Below are 25445 nucleotides of genomic sequence, written 5' to 3'. Positions count from 1 at the left end.
TATGTGAAAGGCTATAATAAACTTATATATTCAATTAGTTTGAACATGAATGGGAAGTACTATATAATTTATCTTAGAATATAGATATAAAATTCAATAGAGTTCGTATGGAAGTAAAACTAATCAATGTTATTACATGTTTCAGATATAAACATACATACACTGGTGGAGAAAAGACTGTAGTGGTATGTCAAAATCAGTGTTAGTGGTGCGTATGTGGCACACCACACAAATGTGGTGCAACTGGTACAAGTTACTAGTGGTGTGCTAGCCTCATGCCACTAGTAAAGTATACTAGCAGGAATGGGCGCGGCGGCACGCCGCGCCAACCATGTAATATGATGGTGTTAATAATTTTAAGATCATACTTGACTTGATAAAAATAATAAATATTTTTTGTTTAAAAAATGGATTTTAATGTTGTTCATGACTAAATTTGATACAACATATATCAAAATTATTTGCATAAAAAGCTGATCCTGAGAATCAAGTAAATAAGCAGGCATCAGAAAGGCAAATAAATTAAGTCCAATAACAATAACTCTTATTGCATATTGATCATCGTAATGTACATAAGCATGTCGCATTCGTGGGGCGGCATTGGTGTTTGTAAGAAGTTTGTCACAACATCGATTAATGGTGACAGTTAGGAGGGAAATCCACTTATAAAATAGAAGTTAGCCTTCCTATTAATATATACATTGAGCTTGATTCCATAATTCATGAATTGTCTTGCATAAATATCATAGAACGTAAAAGCTAAGCAGAGATGCTAAAGTAGGACGGTATGGTGAGTTGTGTTGGTGTTTCCATGTCTTTGAGTTGTCAGTGCTCCCCATCATCTTCATGGTTGGAGGGGAGGATGGTGAGGTCTTTACTTGGTGCACCTATTCTTCTTTCCTAATGTGATAAGCACTTCTTAAATACACCAGTATGTCATATTGAGAACCGATAAGCACACCCATTGATGCAAAAAAAATCCTTCTCGGCTCCTAGTGCCTCTATGAGCTTTCCATCAGTAGACAAATAAATGGTCATCAGTACAAAAAATTCTGACAGAGGCGATTTCAGGGAAAGGACATCAAAGAAGTAAAAGAAAAAAATTGATGTGGCATAGTACAAACATCTAAAAAAGTATTAAGGTGCAGCGGTGGCATGCCGCGCCCGTGGATTATATGAATATTTGGGGGAGTAGTAGCAGTATCATCAAACTTCTTTTACATAAAACAGTAACAGTGATTAGCCAATTCTTTTTAACCTAGAGAACCCGAACCCCTTCTGGCGTGCCCCCGTGGATGATATCGATATTTGGGAGATAGTGGTAGCGGCATTGTTAAATCCTTTTTACATAAAACAATAATAGTGATTAGCCAATTCTTTTTAACATAGAGAATCCAAACCCCTTCTGACGCATATTCCAAGCACTTTTTAAATAGGTGTTTCAGCCCAAATGGCATTGCATAGCACTTTCCAAAATAGGTCTTAAATAAGTGACATGCTTCCAATATAAGGTTTTACATATAGGGATATAATTGATTCATATTTTCCAAAGGCAGAACAATACCTGGATAAAAGTAACATGGCACACATGCACATGATAAGTTTTTCTATCAGTTACCTTGTAAACATACAGGACTAATGTCACTTGCACCGAATGGAAAAAAAACCCAACCATCTATGTGTTGATTTAGATGGAGTGGATGTCTTTACAACTTGAATTTCATCTTTAAAAAATATAAAAGGAACTAAACTAAACCACCCGCTTTGAAAGAATCCAGCTATCAACAAAATACATTCTCAGTTTAGCCGTGCCAGTCAAGCAACAATACTTAAAGCACTTCTCAGTTTAGCCGTGCCAGTCTCGTAACAACACTGGCGTTAAATGATAGGTCCTTTACTTGCTGATCGTTTGTGAGTCAAACTTGCTCTCTTGTAGCCAATGACAACTTCGGAAGACAGACTTCACAAATTTGTATTCAAGTGGTCCACTGAATTTCAAATATTAATTAGAACATATAGGCTGGTGATATTGCCATAAATATGTTCCTGAAAATATTGAGGCATCGTTAAAAAGTCGGAAATCTATTGTTGGAAAAATTGAATTGAGTCTTGCTTAAGGCTCCACTTTTATCTCGCCGAGAGTAAAAAACTTAAACTTTGCAGTAAAATAAGTAAGCACAGAGAGTTACATAACTGTGAGTTTTGACTCACTTGTTTGGATCTTCACTGGTAAGGTCAATCTGACAAAAATCATGGAAATATTCGGGAGAAGACCCAACTTATTTGAGTGAATGGTGGAGTTACCTCAATTCTCAAAAGACCCACAGATAATGACACCACAATGATAGAGCATGCAACACCATTGCTATAATCAACAACACTTACTTCGGCAGAGTGTCTTTATGATCCTAATTGTTTGAGAGAAAATTATTAAGCAAAGGTTTCATCTATTACTTGTCAGACCAGAAAGTTAAACTCCTCTGTTACTATGGAGAATAAATACCCAATACATATATGTATAATCAGCAACGGTCTAATTATAGTGCCACAAAACGACATTTTACCTCTCCTTTGTGAGATATGTTCTTAAAGAGGCACATGATCTAAGTAATTGTATAAATAAGCATAGAGTATACCATATATACAATGAAATAGTACTGTCACCATTTCGAAAATAGGTTTCTTTGCCAAATCATAGACAATCCTGAGTGCAAAAGTCATGCTCACAAGGGAATTCAATGGAAGAATAATAAAAAGAACAATAAGGACTTTATGACATAACAGAAGGGTTATGCGAAGAAAATGCATGTCGGTTTTTGATGAAGGCAGCGTCGACCATTCCTAACAGAATCATGGGACTTGACTTGTATGTCAAAGTTTTTAGCCTCTAACTGTTCGCTCGGAGGGCTCATGTAACAAAATATAACTGTTCGCTAGGAGACCCGAACAATGCTAAAAGGCCCTCATGTTGATGATATAATAAAATAGAAAGTTGTGAGAACTAAGCAACGGCGACAGAACCTGGGTAAATCTGTATGTACTTCTGATGACCCACAAGTATAGGGGATCGCAACAGTCTTCGAGGGAAGTAAAACCCAATTTATTGATTCGACACAAGGGGAGACAAAGAACACTTGGAAGCCTTAACAACGGAGTTGTCAATTCAGTTGCACCTGGAAACAGACTTGCTCGCAAGGGTTTATCAGTAGTAACAGGTTTATAGCAGTAGCAGTAGTGAAATAACAGCAGCAGAGTAACAGAGACAGCAGTAGTGATTTTAGTAAACAGCAGGATTAAAATACTGTAGGCATGGGGACGGATGACGGGCGTTGCATGGATGAGAGAAACTCATGTAACAATCATAGCAGGGCATTTGCAGATAATAATAAAACGGTGTCCAAGTACAAAGCAATCAATAGGCATGTGTTCCATATATAGTCGTGCGTGCTCGCAATGAGAAACTTGCACAACATCTTTTGTCCTACCAGCCGGTGGCAGCCGGGTGATGGCGTGTATTTCACACGTTCGTTGGGCAACCCCAAGAGGAAGGTATGATGCGCACAGCAGCAAGTTTTCCCTCAGAAAGAAACCAAGGTTTATCGAACCAGGAGGAGCCAAGAAGCACGTTGAAGGTTGATGGCGGCGGAATGTAGTGCGGCGCAACACCAGGGATTCCGGCGCCAACGTGGAACCTGCACAACACAACCAAAGTACTTTGCCCCAACGAAACAGTGAGGTTGTCAATCTCACCGGCTTGCTGTAACAAAGAGTTAACCGTATTGTGTGGAAGATGATTGTTTGCAGAAAACAAGAGAACGATGTGCAGTAGATTGTATTTCAGTAAAGAGAATTGGACCGGGGTCCACAGTTCACTAGAGGTGTCTCTCCCATAAGACGAACAGCATGTTGGGTGAACAAATTACAGTTGGGCAATTGACAAATAAAGAGGGCATGACCATGCACATACATATTATGATGAGTATTGTGAGATTTAATTGGGCATTACGACAAAGTACATAGACCGTCATCCAACTGCATCTATGCCTAAAAAGTCCACCTTCAGGTTATCATCCGAACCCCCTCCAGTATTAAGTTGCAAACAACAGACAATTGCATTAAGTATGGTGCGTAATGTAACTAGTGACTACATCCTTGAACATAGCACTAATGTTTTATCCCTAGTGGCAACAGCACAACACAACCTTAGAACTTTACATCCTTGTCCCGGTGTCAATGCAGGCATGAACCCACTATCGAGCATAAGTACTCCCTCTTGGAGTTACAAGCATCTACTTGGCCAGAGCATCTACTAGTAACGGAGAGCATGCAAGATCATAAACAACACATAAGCATAACTTTGATAATCAACATAACAAGTATTCTCTATTCATCGGATCCCAATAAACGCAACATATAGAATTACAGATAGATGATCTTGATCATGTTAGGCAGCTCACAAGATCCGACAATGATAGCACAATGGGGAGAAGACAACCATCTAGCTACGCTATGGACCCATAGTCCAGGGGTAGACTACTCACACATCACACCGGAGGCGACCATGGCGGCGTAGAGTCCTCCTGGTGATGTTTCCCCTCTCCGGCCGGGTGGCGGAGGCGATCTCTGGATCCCCGAGATGGGATCGGCGGCGGCGGCGTCTCTGGAAGGTTTTCCGTATCGTGGCTCTCGGTACTGGGGGTTTCGTCACGGAGACTTTTTATAGGCGGAAGGGCAGGTCAAGAGGCGGCACGGGGGCCCCACACCACAGGGCCGCGCGGCCAAGGGGGGGGCCGCGCCGCCCTATGGTGTGGCCCCTCCGTGGCCCCTCTTCGTCTCTCCTTCGGACTTCTGGAAGCTTCGTGAGAAAATAGGCCCCTGGGCTTTGATTTCGTCCAATTCCGAGAATATTTCCTTACTAGGATTTCTGAAACCAAAAACAGCAGAAAACAGCAACTGGCACTTCGGCATCTTGTTAATAGGTTAGTTCCAGAAAATGCACGAATATGACATAAAGTGTGCATAAAACATGTAGATAACATCAATAATGTGGCATGGAACATAAGAAATTATCGATACGTCGGAGACGTATCAGCATCCCCAAGCTTAGTTCTGCTCGTCCCGAGCAGGTAAAACGATAACACAGATAATTTCTGGAGTGACATGCCATCATAATCTTGATCATACTATTTGTAAAGCATATGTAGTGAATGCAGCGATCAAAACAATGCTTATGACATGAGTAAACAAGTGAATCATATAGCAAAGACTTTTCATGAATAGCACTTCAAGACAAGCATCAATAAGTCTTGCATATGAGTTAACTCATAAAGCAATAATTCAAAGTAGAGATATTGAAGCAACACAAAAGAAGATTAAGTTTCAGCGGTTGCTTTCAACTTGTAACATGTATATCTCATGGATATTGTCAACATAGAGTAATATAATAAGTGCAATAAGCAAGTATGTCGGAATCAATGCACAGTTCACACAAGTGTTTGCTTCTTGAGGTGGAGAGAAATAGGTGAACTGACTCAACATTGAAAGTAAAAGAATGGTCCTCCATAGAGGAAAAGCATCGATTGCTATATTTGTGCTAGAGCTTTGATTTTGAAAACATGAAACAATTTTGTCAACGGTAGTAATAAAGCATATGCATCATGTAAATTATATCTTATAAGTTGCAAGCCTCATGCATAGCGTACTAATAGTGCCCGCACCTTGTCCTAATTAGCTTGGACTACCGGGTCATCACAATGCATTGTTTTTACCAAGTGTCACAAAGGGGTACCTCTATGCCGCCTGTACAAAGGTCTAAGGAGAAAGCTCGCATTGGATTTCTCGCTATTGATTATTCTTCAACTTAGACATCCATACCGGGACAACATAGACAACAGATAATGGACTCCTCTTTTATGCATAAGCATATAACAACAATTAATAATTTTCTCATTTGAGATTTGAGGATTGTTGTCCAAAACTGAAACTTCCACCATGGATCATGGCTTTAGTTAGCGGCCCAATGTTCTTCTCTAACATATGCATGCTTAACCATATGGTGGTAGATCTCTCTTACTTCAGACAAGACGAACATGCATAGCAACTCACATGAAATTCAACAATGAAAAGTTGATAGCGTCCCCAGTGAACATGGTTATCGCACAACAAGCAACTTAATAAGAGATAAAGTGCATAATTACATATTCAATACCACAATAGTTTTTAAGCTATTTGTCCCATGAGCTATATATTGCAAAGGTGAATGATGGAATTTTAAAGGTAGCACTCAAGCAATTTACTTTGGAATGGCGGAAAAATACCATGTAGTATAGGTAGGTATGGTGGACACAAATGGCATAGTGGTTGGCTCAAGTATTTTGGATGCATGAGAAGTATTCCCTCTCGATACAAGGTTTAGGCTAGCAAGGCTTATTTGAAACAAACGCAAGGATGAACCGGTGCAGCAAAACTCACATAAAAGACATATTGAAAACATTATAAGACTCTACACCGTCTTCCTTGTTGTTCAAACTCAATACTAGAAATTATCTAGACCTTAGAGAAACCAAATATGCAAACCAAATTTTAGCATGCTCTATGTATTTCTTCATTAATGGGTGCAAAGCATATGATGCAAGAGCTTAAACATGAGCACAACAATTGCCAAGTATCACATTACCCAAGACATTTATAGCAATTACTACATGTATCATTTTCCAATTCCAACCATATAACAATTTAACGAAGGAGAAACTTCGCCATGAATACTATGAGTAGAAACCAAGGACATACTTGTCCATATGCTACAGCGGAGCGTGTCTCTCTCCCATAAAGTGAATGCTAGGATCCATTTTATTCAAACAAAACAAAAAAACAAAAACAAACCGACGCTCCAAGCAAAAGCACATAAGATGTGATGGAATAAAAATATAGTTTCAGGGGAGGAACCTGATAATGTTGTCGATGAAGAAGGGGATGCCTTGGGCATCCCCAAGCTTAGACGCTTGAGTCTTCTTGATATATGCAGGGGTGAACCACCGGGTGCATCCCCAAGCTTAGAGCTTTCACTCTCCTTGATCATGTTGCATCATACTCCTCTCTTGATCCTTGAAAACTTCCTCCACACCAAACTCAAAACAACTCATTAGAGGGTTAGTGCACAATATAAATTGACATATTCAGAGGTGACACAATCATTCTTAACACTTCTGGACATTGCATAATGCTACTGGACATTAATGGATCAAAGAAATTCATCCAACATAGCGAAAGAGGCAATGCGAAATAAAAGGCAGAATCTGTCAAAACAGAACAGTTCGTATTGACGAATTTTAAAATGGCACCAGACTTACTCAAATGAAAATGCTCAAATTGAATGAAAGTTGCGTACATATCTGAGGATCATGCACGTAAATTTGCTTAATTTTCTGAGCCACCTACAGGGAGGTGGACTCAGATTCGTGACAGCAAAGAAATCTGGAACTGTGCAGTAATCCAAATCTAGTACTTACTTTTCTATCAACGGCTTAACTTGGCACAACAAAACACAAAACTAAGATAAGGAGAGGTTGCTACAGTAGTAAACAACTTCCAAGACACAAAATAAAAACAAAGTACTGTAGGTAAAAACATGGGTTGTCTCCCATAAGCGCTTTTCTTTAACGCCTTTCAGCTAGGCGCAGAAAGTGTGTATCAAGTATTATCAAGAGACGAAGTGTCAACATCACAATTTGTTCTCATAATAGAGTCAAAAGGTACCTTCATTCTCTTTCTAGGGAAGTGTTCCATACCTTTCTTGAGAGGAAATTGATATTTTATATTACCTTCCTTCATATCAATAACAGCACCAACAGTTTGAAGAAAAGGTCTTCCCAATATAATGGGACAAGATGCATTGCATTCAATATCCAAGACAACAAAATCAACGGGAACAAGGTTATTGTTAACGGTAATGCGAACATTATCAACTTTCCCCAAAGGTTTCTTTGTAGAATGATCAGCAAGATTAACATCCAAATAACAATTTTTCAGCGGTGGCAAGTCAAGCATATTATAAATTTTCTTAGGCATAACAGAAATACTTGCACCAAGATCACATAAAGCATTACAATCAAAATCTTTAATCTTCATCTTAATGATGGGCTCCCAACCATCCTCTAACTTTTTAGGAATAGAGGCTTCGCGCTCTAGTTTCTCTTCTCTAGCTTTTATAAGAGCATTTGTAATATGATGTGTAAAAGCCAAATTTATAGCACTAGCATTAGGACTTTTAGCAAGTTTTTGCAAGAACTTTATAACTTCAGAGATGTGGCAATCATCAAAATTCAAACCATTATAATCTAAAGCAATGGGATCATCATCCCCAATGTTAGAAAAAATTTCAGCAGCTTTATCACAGGCAGTTTCAGCAGTTTTAGCAGTTTCAGGCAGTTTTTCGCGCTTTGCATTAGAAGTGGAAACATTGCTAACACCAATTCTTTTATTAGTATTAGTAGGAGGTGCAGCAACATGTGTAGCATTAGCATTACTAGTGGTGGTAATAGTCCAAACTTTAGCTATATTCTTCTTTTTAGCTAGTTTTTCATTTTCTTCTCTATCCCACCTAGCACGCAGTTCAGCCATTAATCTTATATTCTCATTAATTCTAACTTGAATGGCATTTGCTATAGTAGTAATTTTATTATGATGATTCTCATTAGGCAAAACTTTTGATTTCAAAAGATCAACATCAGCAACAAGACTATCGACTTTAGAAGCAAGTATATCAATTTTCCCAAGCTTTTCTTCAACAGATTTGTTAAAAGCAGTTTGTGTACTAATAAATTCTTTAAGCATGGCTTCAAGTCCATGGTGTGAATTCCTATTATTGTTGTAAGAATTCCCATAAGAATTACCATAGCCGTTGCCATTATTATAAGGATATGGTCTATAGTTGTTACTAGAATTGTTCCGGTAAGCATTGTTGTTGAAATTATTATTTTTAATGAAGTTTACATCAACATGTTCTTCTTGTGCAACCAATGAAGCTAACGGAACATTATTAGGATCAATATTAGTCCTATCATTCACAAGCATAGACATAATAGCATCAATCTTATCACTCAAGGAAGAGGTTTCTTCGACAGAATTTACCTTCTTACCTTGTGGAGCCCTTTCCGTGTGCCATTCAGAGTAGTTGATCATCATATTATCAAGAAGCTTTGTTGCTTCACCAAGAGTGATGGACATAAAGGTACCTCCAGCAGCTGAATCCAATAAATTCCGTGAAGAAAAATTTAGTCCTGCATAGAAGGTTTGGATGATCATCCAAGTAGTCAGTCCATGGGTTGGGCAATTTTTAACCAGAGATTTCATTCTTTCCCAAGCTTGAGCAACATGTTCAGTATCTAATTGTTTAAAATTCATTATGCTACTCCTCAAAGATATAATTTTAGCAGGGGGATAATATCTACCAATAAAAGCATCCTTGCATTTAGTCCATGAATCAATACTATTCTTAGGCAGAGATAGCAACCAATCTTTAGCTCTTCCTCTTAATGAGAAAGGGAACAATTTTAGTTTAATAATATCACCATCTACATCTTTATATTTTTGCATTTCACATAATTCAACAAAATTATTAAGATGGGCAGCAGCATCATCAGAACTAACACCAGAAAATTGCTCTCGCATAACAAGATTCAGTAAAGCAGGTTTAATTTCAAAGAATTCTGCTGTAGTAGCAGGTGGAGCAATAGGTGTGCATAAGAAATCATTATTATTTGTGGTTGTGAAGTCACACAACTTAGTATTTTCAGGGTTGGCCATTTTAGCAACAGTAAATAAAGCAAACTAGATAAAGTAAATGCAAGTAAACTAATTTTTTTGTGTTTTAGATATAGCAAACAAGATAGCAAATAAAGTAAAACTAGCAACTAATTTTTTTGTATTTTGATTTAGTGCAGCAAACAAAGTAGTAAATAAAACTAAGCAAGACAAAAACAAAGTAAAGAGATTAAGAAGTAGAGACTCCCCTTGCAGCGTGTCTTGATCTCCCCGGCAACGGCGCCAGAAATTTAGCTTGATGGCGTGTATTTCACACGTTCGTTGGGCAACCCCAAGAGGAAGGTATGATGCGCACAGCAGCAAGTTTTCCCTCAGAAAGAAACCAAGGTTTATCGAACCAGGAGGAGCCAAGAAGCACGTTGAAGGTTGATGGCGGCGGAATGTAGTGCGGCGCAATACCAGGGATTCCGGCGCCAACGTGGAACCTGCACAACACAACCAAAGTACTTTGCCCCAACGAAACAGTGAGGTTGTCAATCTCACCGGCTTGCTGTAACAAAGAGTTAACCGTATTGTGTGGAAGATGATTGTTTGCAGAAAACAGTAGAACAGTATTGCAGTAGATTGTATTTCAGTAAAGAGAATTGGACCGGGGTCCACAGTTCACTAGAGGTGTCTCTCCCATAAGACGAACAGCATGTTGGGTGAACAAATTACAGTTGGGCAATTGACAAATAAAGAGGGCATGACCATGCACATACATATTATGATGAGTATTGTGAGATTTAATTGGGCATTACGACAAAGTACATAGACCGTCATCCAACTGCATCTATGCCTAAAAAGTCCACCTTCAGGTTATCATCCGAACCCCCTCCAGTATTAAGTTGCAAACAACAGACAATTGCATTAAGTATGGTGCGTAATGTAACTAGTGACTACATCCTTGAACATAGCACTAATGTTTTATCCCTAGTGGCAACAGCACAACACAACCTTAGAACTTTCATCCTTTGTCCCGGTGTCAATGCAGGCATGAACCCACTATCGAGCATAAGTACTCCCTCTTGGAGTTACAAGCATCTACTTGGCCAGAGCATCTACTAGTAACGGAGAGCATGCAAGATCATAAACAACACATAAGCATAACTTTGATAATCAACATAACAAGTATTCTCTATTCATCGGATCCCAACAAATGCAACATATAGAATTACAGATAGATGATCTTGATCATGTTAGGCAGCTCACAAGATCCGACAATGATAGCACAATGGGGAGAAGACAACCATCTAGCTACTGCTATGGACCCATAGTCCAGGGGTAGACTACTCACACATCACACCGGAGGCGACCATGGCGGCGTAGAGTCCTCCGGGAGATGATTCCCCTCTCCGGCAGGGTGCCGGAGGCGATCTCCTGGATCCCCCGAGATGGGATCGGCGGCGGCGGCGTCTCTTGAAGGTTTTCCGTATCGTGGCTCTCGGTACTGGGGGTTTCGTCACGGAGACTTTTTATAGGCGGAAGGGCAGGTCAAGAGGCGGCACGGGGGCCCCACACCACAGGGCCGCGCGGCCAAGGGGGGGGGGGCCGCGCCGCCCTATGGTGTGGCCCCTCCGTGGCCCCTCTTCGTCTCTCCTTCGGACTTCTGGAAGCTTCGTGAGAAAATAGGCCCCTGGGCTTTGATTTCGTCCAATTCCGAGAATATTTCCTTACTAGGATTTCTGAAACCAAAAACAATGAAAACAGCAACTGGCACTTCGGCATCTTGTTAATAGGTTAGTTCCAGAAAATGCACGAATATGACATAAAGTGTGCATAAAACATGTAGATAACATCAATAATGTGGCATGGAACATAAGAAATTATCGATACGTCGGAGACGTATCACCGGGCCTCAAGGGAAACTACTGGATATTAAGGTACTCCTTTTAATAGAGTACCGGAGCAAAGCATTAACACTCCGTGAACACATGTGATCCTCACATCGCTACCATTCCCTCCGGTTGTCCCGATTTCTGTCACTTCGGGGCCATCGGTTCCGGACAGCGACATGTGTATACAACTTATAATTAAGACCATAAACAATGATTATCTTGATGAAACAATAACATGTTTAGATCTGAGATCATGGCACTCGGGCCCTAGTGACAAGCATTAAGCATAACAAGTTGCAACAATATCATCAAAGTACCAACTACGGACACTAGGCACTATGCCCTAACAATCTTATGCTATTACATGACCAATCTCATCCAATCCCTACCATCCCCTTCGGCCTACAGCGGGGGTATTACTCACACATGGATGGGGGAAACATGGCTGGTTGATGTAGAGGCATTGGCGGTGATGGCGGCGATGATCTCCTCCAATTCCCCGTCCCGGCGGAGTGCCAGAACGGAGACTTCTGGCTCCCGCGACGGAGTTTCGCGATGTGGCGGCGTTCTGGAGGGTTTCTGGCGACTTCGACTTCTCCCCTGGCGTTTTTAGGTCGAGGCCGATAAATAGTCCGAAGGAGGGCGTCGGAGGCCGGCCGAGGGGGCCACACCACAGGGCCGCGCGGGCCCCACTGGGCCGCGCCGCCCTATGGTGTGGGGCCCTCGGGCCTCCACTTCAATTGTCCTTCTGGCTCCGTCATTATTCTGGGAAAATAGGGCCTTCTGCATAAATTCCGAGGATTTTCCCGAAAGTTGGATTTCTGCACAAAAACGAGACACCAGAGCAGTTCTGCTGAAAACAGCGTTAGTCCGTGTTAGTTGTATCCAAAATACACAAATTAGAGGCAAAACAATAGCAAAAGTGTTCGGGAAAGTAGATACGTTTTGGACGTATCAACTCCCCCCAAGCTTAGCTTATTGCTTGTCCTCAAGCAATTCAGTTAACAAGCGAGCGATAAAAGAACTTTCACGAACACATTTGCTCATATGATGTATATATTCTCATGCTATGGCTAATACTCGAGCAGTTCATAATGAGATATATGCAAATAAGATCATCTAACAGCTATGTCAATCATGGAGAGGTACCAACAATTAATAAGAAGCATCATGAATCATGTATATAAGCAGAATTGTAATGTTCATAAGAGAGCATGATAAAGTGGTATCTCGCTTGCCTGTATTTGGTTGGCAAAACATAAATGCCCGGGCACCTTTGGAGTTCATAGAAAGACTAGAAGTAGTGATTGTCAAAAGATAAATGCATCAAAGTTATACCACAATCAATCATATTTTGAGACAAGCATATTATACTAAGAATGACAGTTGTGCTCTCAAGATAGTGCTCAAAGAAATAATGGAGACACAACATAAAAGTAAAAGATTGACCCTTCGCAGAGGGAAGCAGGGATTAACATGCGCTAGAGCTTTTCATTTTTATAAAGACAGGAGTAAAATTATTTTGAGAGGTGTTTGTTGTTGTCAACGAATGGTAATGGGTACACTAACTACCTCGCCAACCGGACTTTCAAGAGCGGCTCCCATGAATTATTGCATATTTATTTGGCACTCCTTCCAACCTTTCTTTCACAAACCATGGCTAACCGAATCCTCGGGTGCCTGCCAACAATCTCATACCATGAAGGAGTGCCTTTTATTTTGGTTTTATTATGATGATGACACTCCCCCCAACCTTTGCTTACTCAAGCCATGGCTAACCGAATCCTTCGGGTGCCGTCCAACAATCACAAAACATGGAGGAGTGTCTATTTAAGTTAATTAATTCGGGAATGGTATTCCCATTGCCAGCTCTTTTTGCAAAATTATTGGATAAGCGGATGTGCCACTAGTCCATATGAGAGTCCGTCAAAAGTAAATGACAAGGTTGAAAGTTAAACACCACATACTTCCTCATGAGCTATGAAACATAAACACAAATTGAGAAGCATTTTGAAGGGTTTAAAGGTAGCGCATGAGAATTTACTTGGAATGGTTTGAAATGCCATGCATAGGTATTTATGGTGGACACTCTGGAATAACTTGGTTTTCATGTGTTTGGAAGTACGAGCAGCGTTCCCGCTCAGTACAAGTGAAGGCTAGCAATAGACTAGGGAGCGACAAATCAAGAGAGCAGAAACTGTCATAATCATGCTTGCGGCAAAATAAATTAACGGAGGCATAAAAGTGATACAAGAACTCTGAAGCAATATAAATCATCGAGGCTTAATTGACTTTTTGTTCAGTCATATGCATGCGTGAGCATGTGCCAAGTCGATATAAATGAATTATTCAGAGGAGGATACCACAATGCCATACTTACTTATGAATAAAACAATGCAAACAAACATACATGACATGCTACTCATATTAATAAATTGGAGCTAAACATGAGAGGTCATGAACTACTAGACTTTCCCAAATAACATATACCTCACATGAACCAACTAAGCATGCTCACATGGATGAGTATATGTACAAAAATGAAAACAAATAGAGTTCATACCAGCCTCTCACCACAATCAGATTGTCGTAGATCGTCATTATTGCCTTTTCACTTGTGCAGCTTGGATAATATGAAATGAAAACCACGCTCCAGCCACCGAAGACCATTGAACTCATAAAGAACTTTACAAACCAGAGAAGAACAGCAAATATTTTTGGTGTTTTCAAATTGCAAATAAGAACAAGAGGAAACAAACAAACAAAGCAAAATCTTTTTGGGTTTTCTTATAGCAAACTAGCAATAGCAAATAAAGTGAAACAAATGCAAGAAACTAAAGCAAACAAATGGTGAAGAGAAATAACAGAAATATTTTTGGTCTTTTTGTGTTTTGGGAAGGAAACAAAGCGAAATCAAGAAATAGCAAACTAAAAGAAACACAGAAAAGCGAAATGGCAGAAATCTGCCAAAACCTGACAGCAGTACAGAAATCGATTTTAACAAAAATCTTACGTTGCTCAGATCGAAAAGTGTTCAACTAATGAAAGTTAGATAACAACCTGGGGAACCTACACAAAAATTTGCAGCTCAAAATGACGCTCTGGCTATTTTTGACAATTTTTACAGTAACGTTCCAGAATCTGTTTTCAGGCAGCATTTCCCCAAATATCATCTTCCTCTCATTAGAAAACCACTCAAACGAACAAAACAAGTATGTGCGAGTATCCAGCAACCATAATATGCAAAGAATGAGTGATGCCGGTATACCTCCCCCCAAGCTTAGGCTTTTGGCCTAAGTGGAGTTCAACCCCAACGAGGGTCGTTGTTCCTCGCCGGTGGGTAGTCCATGGAGTAGTCATAGTAAAGCTCCTGTGCAGAAGAAAAGCGTGGAGGCTCCGCATATCCACCATGTTGATGTGAGGAACTTGCTGCATCGGATGATGAGTCGAGGTGCTCCTCGACCTCTATGTCGTCTCTTGCATGATGGCCTCCTCTCTCTATGTGTGCATCCAGTGCACCTTCTGTGACCGACCAATCTCCCCTGGAATCAAGGTTAGACAGAACAGGCGCAGGCAATCTTACTAGTTTCTCAGTTTTCTTAGTTATTCTCCAAACTTTCTTATAAAATATTATCTTATAATACAGGTTACCCAAGTTGGAGGAATCTGAAATAAATTCATGTTTAATCATAGAGGCTATGTCAAGTTTTTCTATGGGGAACGGAATATCAAAATGATGAGGTTCTACATTATGAAAAGCTAGTAAACGAGAGGCGATGAGACCTCCACAAATTCCACCTTTCTCACGGTTAGTAGCAAGTCTATAAGCTATTAATGCCCCCAAATTATAAGACCTACTATTTTGCAGTGCTGCAGCTAGAAAAGCCAAATCCGGGATAGAAAGTTTACCACCAATCCTTTTAGCGAGAACGCACTTGGTAATAAAATAGGCAAAGTAGCGGATAGCCGGGAGTTGAATACTAGTGATTTTACCACTTTCACCTGAGAAACTCCTTCCATCGCAAATCATCTTGTAGAGATCCGAGAGTTCTTGCGGCGATCCCTTTATCTTCTCACATGATCCCCATTGCGGTACTCTAATTGCTGCCTGAGAAAGCACTAAATGGCAAGTTGACAGCTTTATTGTAAATTTTATACTGGACCGTGGGGTTAGATCGCGACCAATTGAACTTGAAGTCCTGCACAAAAGACATAGTTAATTTCACATATTGTCTTGGCTCTCCTTCAACAAAGTCACTCAGCCCTGCACGAGAAATTAGAGTTTGAACATCTTCAAATATCCCCGCGCTTCTCATGAAATCCGCGCACGGGTAGTAAGAGGGGTAAACTCCCTCTTCACGATTGACTATCATAACTTGTTGGACTTCCAATTCTTGCTGGTTCAAGTGATATCTATTCCACTCCATTTTCTGAAATTTCAACAACCAATATAGAAATTTGATTTGGTGACATATAATTGAGGGAAACTACCATAGGAACTTGCTAGAGTACTAATCATGCATCAAAACTAGTTTCTACCACTTAGAACAAGCATGCAAGCTCACTAAACATGTTACCTACAGCAGCAAAATATTCAAGATATACTCAACCAAACGAAATTCTACTTGGATGGGTGGAGGAGTCACATACCGAAGAGCAAATGTGCCAAATTTCAGACAGAAATCTGGGCTGAGCAAAGAGATCGAAAAATCTGGAGTTCTGAAGCAAAAACGCGAGAGAGAGGAACTTGGTACGAGTTTTTTCGGGAGAGAGACTGTTCTGGGCGAAAGAGATGACAAAGTGGGGCAGAGGGGAGCCCACACCACATTGTGGCGCGGCCACCTCCTTGGTCGCGCCGGCCTGTGGTCTGGCCCCCTACGGTGCCCCACAGGTCATCCTCTGGTGCTCCCAGTGCCTCGTCGAAAAATAGGACCAACGGTATAATTTTTGTGAATTTTTGAAAACTTTGAAAAACGCACATTTCTGGGTATTTAGTTTATTATTACTGGCCAGGAAATTTTTTGAAATCTTCAAATAACTAAAGAACTTTGCAAATTAAAAGTGCTACAACAACTAGAGCAAGTGGAGGAAGAAAGAGATGTTGTTTACCCTCTCTATGCATACAAAAAGTATTTGTTAACAAGGTTGATCAAGTCTTGCCACCAAATAAATTTTACATAGCATAAGAAGAAATAAACCTCAAATCAATCATGTTACCTTGAATTGTATTGATATGGATCCAATCACGAGAGTTTGATATTCTTCCTTAGGCTCATATATAGGACAATCAATAGTTCCCACTTTGATAGTTCTCACATTAGAAATAGTATTGACTCCACATACTTTATCAATCTTCTTGGGGAAATAAACGGTATGCTCCCTATCATCAACATTGAAAGTAACCTTTCCTTTATTGCAATCAATAACAGCCCCTGCGGTGTTAAGAAAAGGTCTCCCAAGAATAATAGACATATTATCATCTTCAGGCATTTCCAACACAACAAAATCAGTTAATATCAAGCAGTTAGTAGTAACTTGAACAGGAACATTCTCACATATACCAACAGGAATAGCAGTAGATTTATCAGCCATTTGCAAAGATATATCAGTAGGTATCAGCTTATCTAAGTAAAGTATCTTATAAAGAGAAAAAGGCATAACACTAACACCAGCTCCCAAATCACATAGAGCAGTTTTAACATAATTATTCTTAATAGAACAAGGAATAGTAGGTATACCTGGGTCGCCCAACTTCTTCGGAACTTTGCCATTGAAAGAGTAATTAGCAAGCATAGTGGAAATTTCCTCATTGGGGATTTTCCTTTTGTTAGTAACAATATCTTTCATATACTTTGAATAAGGTGGCAATTTAATAGCATCGATCAAAGGGATTTGCAAGAATAAAGGTTTCATCCAATCGCAAAATTTATTATAGTGTTCTTCTTCCTTTGATTTTAATTTCTTAGCAGGAAAAGGCATTTGCTTTTGCACCCAAGGTTCTCTTTCATTACCATGTTTCTCAGCAATAAAATCTTCTTTAGTGTACTTTTTATTTTTAGCATGCTTTTCAGGTTCTTCTTCAACCTCTTCTTTATCAGGAGTATCATTCTTATCATTATCATTATCATGTTCATTACCACTTTCAGTTTCAGCATCAGAAATAGAAATACTATTAGGATCATTAACAGGTTCAGAGGATTCTACAACATTTTTATGTTTCTTCTTCTTTTTCTTCCTAGAATGAGCACTAGGTTCAATGCGTTGAGAATCTTGTTCAACTCTTTTGGGATGCCCTTCAGGATATAGAGGATCCTGGGTAGAGACACCACCTCTAGTTGTTACTTCATAAGCATGTTTCTCTTTAGAATTATTCCCTAACAAGTCATTTTGCACTTTAGTGAGTTGATCAATTTGAGTTTGAATCATTTGAAAATGTTTAACAAGCATCTTAACATCATTGGAGGTTCTCTCCACAATATCATGCAATTCACTAATAGCTTGAGAATTTTCCATTAAATGATTCTCTACTCTCATATTAAAATTTTCTTGCTTAACAATATAATTATCAAACTCATCTAAGCATTGTGCAGGAGGTTTCGAATACGGAATATCCTCCCTAGTAAAGCGTTGAAGGGAGTTTACCTCAATCATGGATGAAGGGGGAATTATCTCACATATATCTTCAATAGGAGGTAGATTCTTCACATCTTCAGATTTAATACCTTTCTCCTTGAGAGACTTCTTGGCTTCCCTCATATCTTCATCATTCAATTTAATTAAACCCCGCTTCTTCAATATTGGAGTTGGAGTCGGTTCAGGCGTAGTCCAATCATCATGATTCCGGCTTATTTTAGCCAATAATTCTTCAGCGTCGTCTGGAGTTCTTTTCTGAAAACACAACCAGCCCAACTATCCAGGTATGACCTAGACTCAATGGTTAGTCCACTATAATATATATCAAGTAAATCATGCTTTGCCAAATCATTCTCGGGTCTAGCTCTAATAAGAGAGCAGAATCTCGACCAAGCCTCAGGCAATTTCTCTTCATCTTCCTGATTAAAATTATAAATTCTCTGCAAAGCAATATGTTGAGCACTAGCAGGAAAGTATTTGCGGAAGAAAACATCAAGCAATTCTTTCGGACTTTTAATAGAATTAGGTGGCAAATTATTATACCAAGTTTTAGCGTCATCCTTTAATGAGAATGGAAATATTTTAGCAACAAAGTAAGTACGCATCTTAACATCATCGAGAAAACAAGCTACTAAGAGTAGATAGCTCAGTCATGTGTTCAACAGCACTTTCTTTTTCAGTACCACAAAAGGGTGTTTTCTCAACAATAGCTATATGAGATAGATCAAGAGAAAAATCATAATCTTTATCCCTAATGTTTATAGGAGATGTGGCAAACTTAGGATCAGGAGACAGTTTATATCTAACAGCATGTTCTGCAAGCAACTTTTTAATTTTTCTTGCATCAGTAGTAGCATTGCATTTTTCAATAAAATCATCATTAAGCTCCACATAATCTTCCTCAGGATCATCACTAAAATAACCAAGTTCAGGTGAACTAACGGGTGTAGTAGCATTAGGAGTTTCAAAGTATTTTCAATTTGTCTAGACCTAGCAATTGTAGCATCTAGAAAAGATCCCAATGAACCACTATCATCAAGCACAGCAGAAACATTATCAATATTATGAGAGTGTTCAGATTCAGCAGATGTACCCGCATGCGAAGCATGTGGCGGTGAAACAAGTTTATCAATCACAGATGGTGAATCAAGAGCAGCAGAGGTATTCAGAATTGTACCTTTTCTTGTAGTGGATGGTAATATGGCGATCTTAGTATCGCGAGGTTTACCCATGATGGAGAATTTGCAACGAACAATATTAATCCAAGTGAACTTCCAAATAAAGCTATGCTCCCCGGCAACGGCGCCTTAGAAAATAGTCTTGATGACCCACAAGTATAGGGGATCGCAACAGTCTTCGAGGGAAGTAAAACCCAATTTATTGATTCGACACAAGGGGAGACAAAGAACACTTGGAAGCCTTAACAACGGAGTTGTCAATTCAGTTGCACCTGGAAACAGACTTGCTCGCAAGGGTTTATCAGTAGTAACAGGTTTATAGCGATAGCGATAGTGAAATAACGACAGCGAGTAACGAGATACAGCAGTAGTGATTTTAGTAAACAGCAGGATTAAAATACTGTAGGCACGGGGACGGATGACGGGCGTTGCATGGATGAGAGAAACTCATGTAACAATCATAGCAGGGCATTTGCAGATAATAATAAAACGGTGTCCAAGTACAAAGCAATCAATAGGCATGTGTTCCATATATAGTCGTGCGTGCTCGCAATGAGAAACTTGCACAACATCTTTTGTCCTACCAGCCGGTGGCAGCCGGGCCTCAAGGGAAACTACTGGATATTAAGGTACTCCTTTTAATAGAGTACCGGAGCAAAGCATTAACACTCCGTGAACACATGTGATCCTCACATCGCTACCATTCCCTCCGGTTGTCCCGATTTCTGTCACTTCGGGGCCATCGGTTCCGGACAGCGACATGTGTATACAACTTATAGGTAAGACCATAAACAATGATTATCTTGATGAAACAATAACATGTTCAGATCTGAGATCATGGCACTCGGGCCCTAGTGACAAGCATTAAGCATAACAAGTTGCAACAATATCATCAAAGTACCAACTACGGACACTAGGCACTATGCCCTAACAATCTTATGCTATTACATGACCAATCTCATCCAATCCCTACCATCCCCTTCGGCCTACAGCGGGGGAATTACTCACACATGGATGGGGGAAACATGGCTGGTTGATGTAGAGGCGTTGGCGGTGATGGCGGCGATGATCTCCTCCAATTCCCCGTCCCGGCGGAGTGCCAGAACGGAGACTTCTGGCTCCCGCGACGGAGTTTCGCGATGTGGCGGCGTTCTGGAGGGTTTCTGGCGACTTCGACTTCTCCCCTGGCGTTTTTAGGTCGAGGCCGATAAATAGTCCGAAGGAGGGCGTCGGAGGCCGGCCGAGGGGGCCACACCACAGGGCCGCGCGGGCCCCCCCTGGGCCGCGCCGCCCTATGGTGTGGGGCCCTCGGGCCTCCACTTCAATTGTCCTTCTGGCTCCGTCATTATTCTGGGAAAATAGGGCCTTCTGCATAAATTCCGAGGATTTTCCCGAAAGTTGGATTTCTGCACAAAAACGAGACACCAGAGCAGTTCTGCTGAAAACAGCGTTAGTCCGTGTTAGTTGTATCCAAAATACACAAATTAGAGGCAAAACAATAGCAAAAGTGTTCGGGAAAGTAGATACGTTTTGGACGTATCAACTTCTAATACTAATCTATTGATTAACAAACTTATTATTTTCATATCTATAATTTCGTACCACTATCCAGTAGGCCGGCAGTTAGTGCAAACATGTATGAACCTGAACTACCTAAATATTTTTAAATTGCAGTCCGTGCATTGTAGAAATGGTTATATATTAAGATGAAGAGAAAAAAAAATGTGAAATTATGAATGCAAAGATCTTTACGATATATGTACCCAATAAAGTACAAACAAATAACCAGGTTTCGGGGGACCTGGCTCAGACGCAGCATGGCATGAATGGCAGGAAAGTGCGGTGGCAGCAAGGTCATGGTCTCTCGGCTCGGTGGCGGCAGACGCATCGGTGACATAAGTAACTGGAGACATCACAATCCACAAGTGTTAATAAATTCTACAATTGAACATATTATGGAAAATTCTCTTAATTCTCGGATGTGAAACATATAAAGCAAAGTAAGAATTAGTGGAATCAACAGAAAGAGATCTCTCACTGATATGTGTTCTTGCATATTCCCTATCATTTTCTTCTGTGAAGCGAATAACCCAAGCTGCAGTGTTCAATATTCACGTGGATTATCTATTCCTAGAGGTGAGTTAACCACCTGCATGGACCATTTTGCTTCTTGCAATACTTGGTTTCGATCAATTTATGTTTTTTCTTAGGTGATCATCTCACTAAAATAATATTTATATGGTTGAATATCTGAGTTTTCCTTTTAATTTCTCTGTTCTATTTCTAGTTATCTCAACATCATGTGATTTTCTAGTTATCTCAACATCATGTGATTTCGATATTCATGGTTGTCAGTTATCACCAAAGGCCATTTTCTCATGTTGGTGGGCTAATCAAGGTTATTTCATTTGTTCATGATCAGGAACCCTCAGGCTTCTTCTCGCCTTTATACTATATTATGTTTTATGGTTGTAGCATGACATAACTGCTTATATCCGCCATGGCACTGTAAGAATCTGCACACCTCTTTTACATACATTAGATCTCGGGGTTTCTTTGGTTGCCCCAAATCTGAGTTGTTTGTACCAAACAATTTCTTTTTCATTGTGCCTCTTAAGTTGTTTGCACCAAGCAATTTCTTACTTTTTTTTTGTTACACAGCTAGAATCCAGTGCATTGCTTATGGTGCATTTTCGTTTCAACAGAGCATTAGCACGCCTAATTTCCGTTTTCCATGCTGCCATTGCAAGTGTCATGTTAAGTGCAACATACATAAATGAAGCATGGTTCTGTAAAAAAGGAAATATAGCAAGTACTCCACTACATGAGTTCACACAAAAACTCTTAATCTCAAAAAGTATCATGAAAGTAAGAAAATAGTGCATTACCTAAACAAAGTCAGGTAACAGAATTCCAAACTTCGAGAAATATTCTCTCTACTTGAACTTGTCCTGCAATAGAGTATCAACAAATGCATCAATACTCTATGTGAAGAACCATGGTAGGGAGGTACCGAAGCTACAAAATACACACACAAATGGTACAACAAAATATCAATGAAATGTCCAGCATTAGAAAAAGCTCACGTATTGAAGCACAGGCTTGAGCATGGTATGATAATAATTGTGAAACATTAGTTCTTATCCTTCTGTCATTATGTTGTCAAATTCTTGGCTAGATGTCCAAACCGTTTGAACATTAAGTAAATATTTTTCTAATCGTGACTTGGCAAGTACATTATAAACTAAATTACTACGTGAAAACGTAAATATATATTTAATTTAGAGATCTAGCAAAGGAACTGAGTTCTTAGTAGTAGCACTCAATAGATAACTTTCTATACCTAGGTATTCTCTGTATGGTGTTAATAGCTAGAGTTGAATATCAGAAAATTAAGAACAAAAAATCCACTTGCCACCAAGGAGATAATATGATTTCTTCATGCGGGCTTGACAACTTACATTTTTGTCGCAAGATAGGTAAACATAGTTCTATAGACTATGCTGTGAAAATTTTAATTACAGATAAAATGAGACAAATAACAAATAACGTAACAAATTTGAGGGGCAATAACAAATAAAATGCCCCTGGACTATACATCATGAGTGTGTAACGTATGTATTAAAATACCTTCGACATATTTTCCCATATTTCTTGTTCTTCCCTTCCTTTGCGTCTTTGGAATGCCAACATAATACCTTCATCATACCATAGATACACGATCAGATGTCAATTAGAAAAAACAATGTGATTAGAAGGAGCGCATATCAAATGAAATCTATATTTTTCTTGTGTTACTTCACCCCGCATATTTTTGTTGCAGAGAATTATCTTCACATAACTCACATCCTGCAATGCAATCTATATTTTTCTTGTGTTACTTGACCCCGCATGGATTTGGATGGTCAGGAGAACAAAATTTATAGAATTTCCAAACCAGGGCTGCTGCCACTATAGCTCCTTCTCAATGCTCCAGGCGGCTATTATGTATGATAACCACTTGAAGTTAAGATTGCCATTTTCGGAGAAGTAAAATCTCAAATAAAATATGTCATGAATCAACAGTAGCCTAGGAGATGAATGAAACATTCTGCAATAATTATTTCTACAGGGCAAAACGATGTACAACAATTATGAAAAAAATTAATCTCGAGTAATGGCCAATGAAAATATCAAATCATATTTTTAAAATTGATAAGAGTTTCTTTCAAATATAGTACTAAATTATCAAATATTTGAGAAAATTCACTCAGAAGTTCAGCTCCATTCACTACATTGTTTCCATTGCAGGATTCCTCACAGATAGGTATTAAGAGGAAGCAAAACCTAATACCCTTATGTTAATAGTTGGCTGAGCTTTAAGAAGGGAATCCCTGACAAATACCAGTCATCACTAAGAATAAAAAAACACTTATGTCCTTTCGCTACAAAAAAACACTGGTACTTGCAAATAGTTAATTCAGACATGCACTACCAATCCTTCTAGAGAAAAAAAAAACAATGCTAAAAAGAGCAAGTTGCATTGTTATACTAAGAGGAACTGCAGCTCATACATCCCAGCAGATGAGAAGTGTTACATTTAGAGCAACTGCAAATCATACATCCCAGCAGATGTGGCGTTTGTGCCTTTAATCGGGCACAACACCTATCAGTATGAAGATCACAATCTGGAAAAAACTGCACCTAGTTTGAATGAAGGGACAGACACTAAACCTGATTCGATCTTAGGAGTAACTTAAATATTTGAATTACACTGTTGGCCCGTAAGCTTCATGTCAGCAGGTCAAGTTGCTCACTGCTGCTGACTCTCTGAACATTATATAATTTGACATGCAGCTGTGAGCTTTCGCTGTAGAAACCTGAACATGATACAAACAGGTGTCATCTTTGGGCATGCCTAGAATTCGACAAGTTTTTACTATCAACAACTGCCAGTGTTGATTTGCAAAGTTTAGGTAAAAGTTCATCAGAAAACGCACACCAAGAGTACAAGTAAGAAATGAGATGAGCTTAGCTAACTTCCCCAGATATTCCAATTGTGCAATGGCTCGATCTCTCTTGTCATCGTGTCCAGTGCCGCCTTGAGCTTCCAATTCCCCTTCTCCATCTGGCGGTTCATCGCTGACATGATCTTGCCGGCCATGGTACTCTGCTCTGGAAACCAATAGTCAAACAACACATAAAATTTGCAAACAGGCAGATCCTGATCCAGTCCACGGTGAGGAATTGTACCAGTGAATTTGTCGAGCAGAGGCAACGCATCTCTTGTTCAGCCCTGTCAGCGCCGATCTTGGATGCCTCCTCGCAGCCCTCCCAGGCTCGCCAGCGACAGGGAACTCTCGTGGGATCCCTACCACGACCACGACCGGCGCTCCCTCTTCCGCCCTCGAATGCCCCCGGTACGCCCCATCGCTGGACGCAAGTACGTACTGCACGACCCGCACATTCTCCCCAACGCGCTCGTCGCCACCGCCCTTGTGCGCCGGAACTATGTAGTCGAGGCCGCCGATGTCGACCGCCTCCGCGCCGCTCCCAACATATCCGGCCGCCACGCCACGCGGCTCGAGGCCTTCTCCGCGCACGCGTCGAAGATGGTCGCCACGGCCGTGGGCGGCTCCAACGCGTGTAGGGGTGTCCTCCATGGCCGCCACACACGAAGGAGCTCCGCAAGGAGAGCTCGGGTGGTGGATGGCCGAGCCAGCGCTGATGTCTTGGTGTCGCCGAGGACGCTCCCGGATCCTTCCTCTCCTCGGCTTTCTCGTGGAGTAAACGACGGCGGTGCCCGCTCGGTGAACTCACCGAGAGGACCAGCGGCAACTGCTATTTAGGCTGCCTCCAATGGCCTCGTCGGCGAGCCGTCCGTAGGAGAGATTGATTGAATATTGAAGGATACAGGAAAGGGAACTGCTCGCACAGGGACACGATTTTAAGAGGAGACACAGACGTGGGGTACCGTGCACCGATCCACAGACCAGATGCAAACAAAACGCAAACC

At 40.3% G+C, this 25445-nt stretch overlaps 1 long non-coding RNA gene across 4 annotated transcripts; it reads right to left on the bottom strand.

Annotated features, from left to right (window-relative positions):
- Positions 1–1595: 1595 nt before the first annotated feature.
- Positions 1596–25356, bottom strand: LOC127302287 (uncharacterized). Of its 4 annotated transcripts, none has more exons than XR_007852795.2 (5): positions 24683–25356; positions 23081–24604; positions 22339–22401; positions 21252–21353; positions 1596–2408 (listed from the first exon to the last, which is right to left on the bottom strand). It is a non-coding gene; the product is annotated as an uncharacterized lncRNA (long non-coding RNA). The 4 variants fall into 4 exon arrangements; XR_007852796.2 differs by lacking the exon at positions 1596–2408 and having other exon boundaries at positions 20231–21353; positions 23081–23148; positions 24164–24604; positions 24683–25355; XR_007852793.2 differs by lacking the exon at positions 1596–2408 and having other exon boundaries at positions 20231–21353.
- Between the last annotated feature and the right edge of the window lie 89 nt (positions 25357–25445).

Source organism: Lolium perenne, chromosome 5 (genome assembly GCF_019359855.2).
Source record: "Lolium perenne isolate Kyuss_39 chromosome 5, Kyuss_2.0, whole genome shotgun sequence".
Lineage (NCBI taxonomy): Eukaryota > Viridiplantae > Streptophyta > Magnoliopsida > Poales > Poaceae > Lolium > Lolium perenne.
Note: the sequence above shows the minus strand (reverse complement) of the source record. Positions and strands in the feature narration are given on the sequence as shown.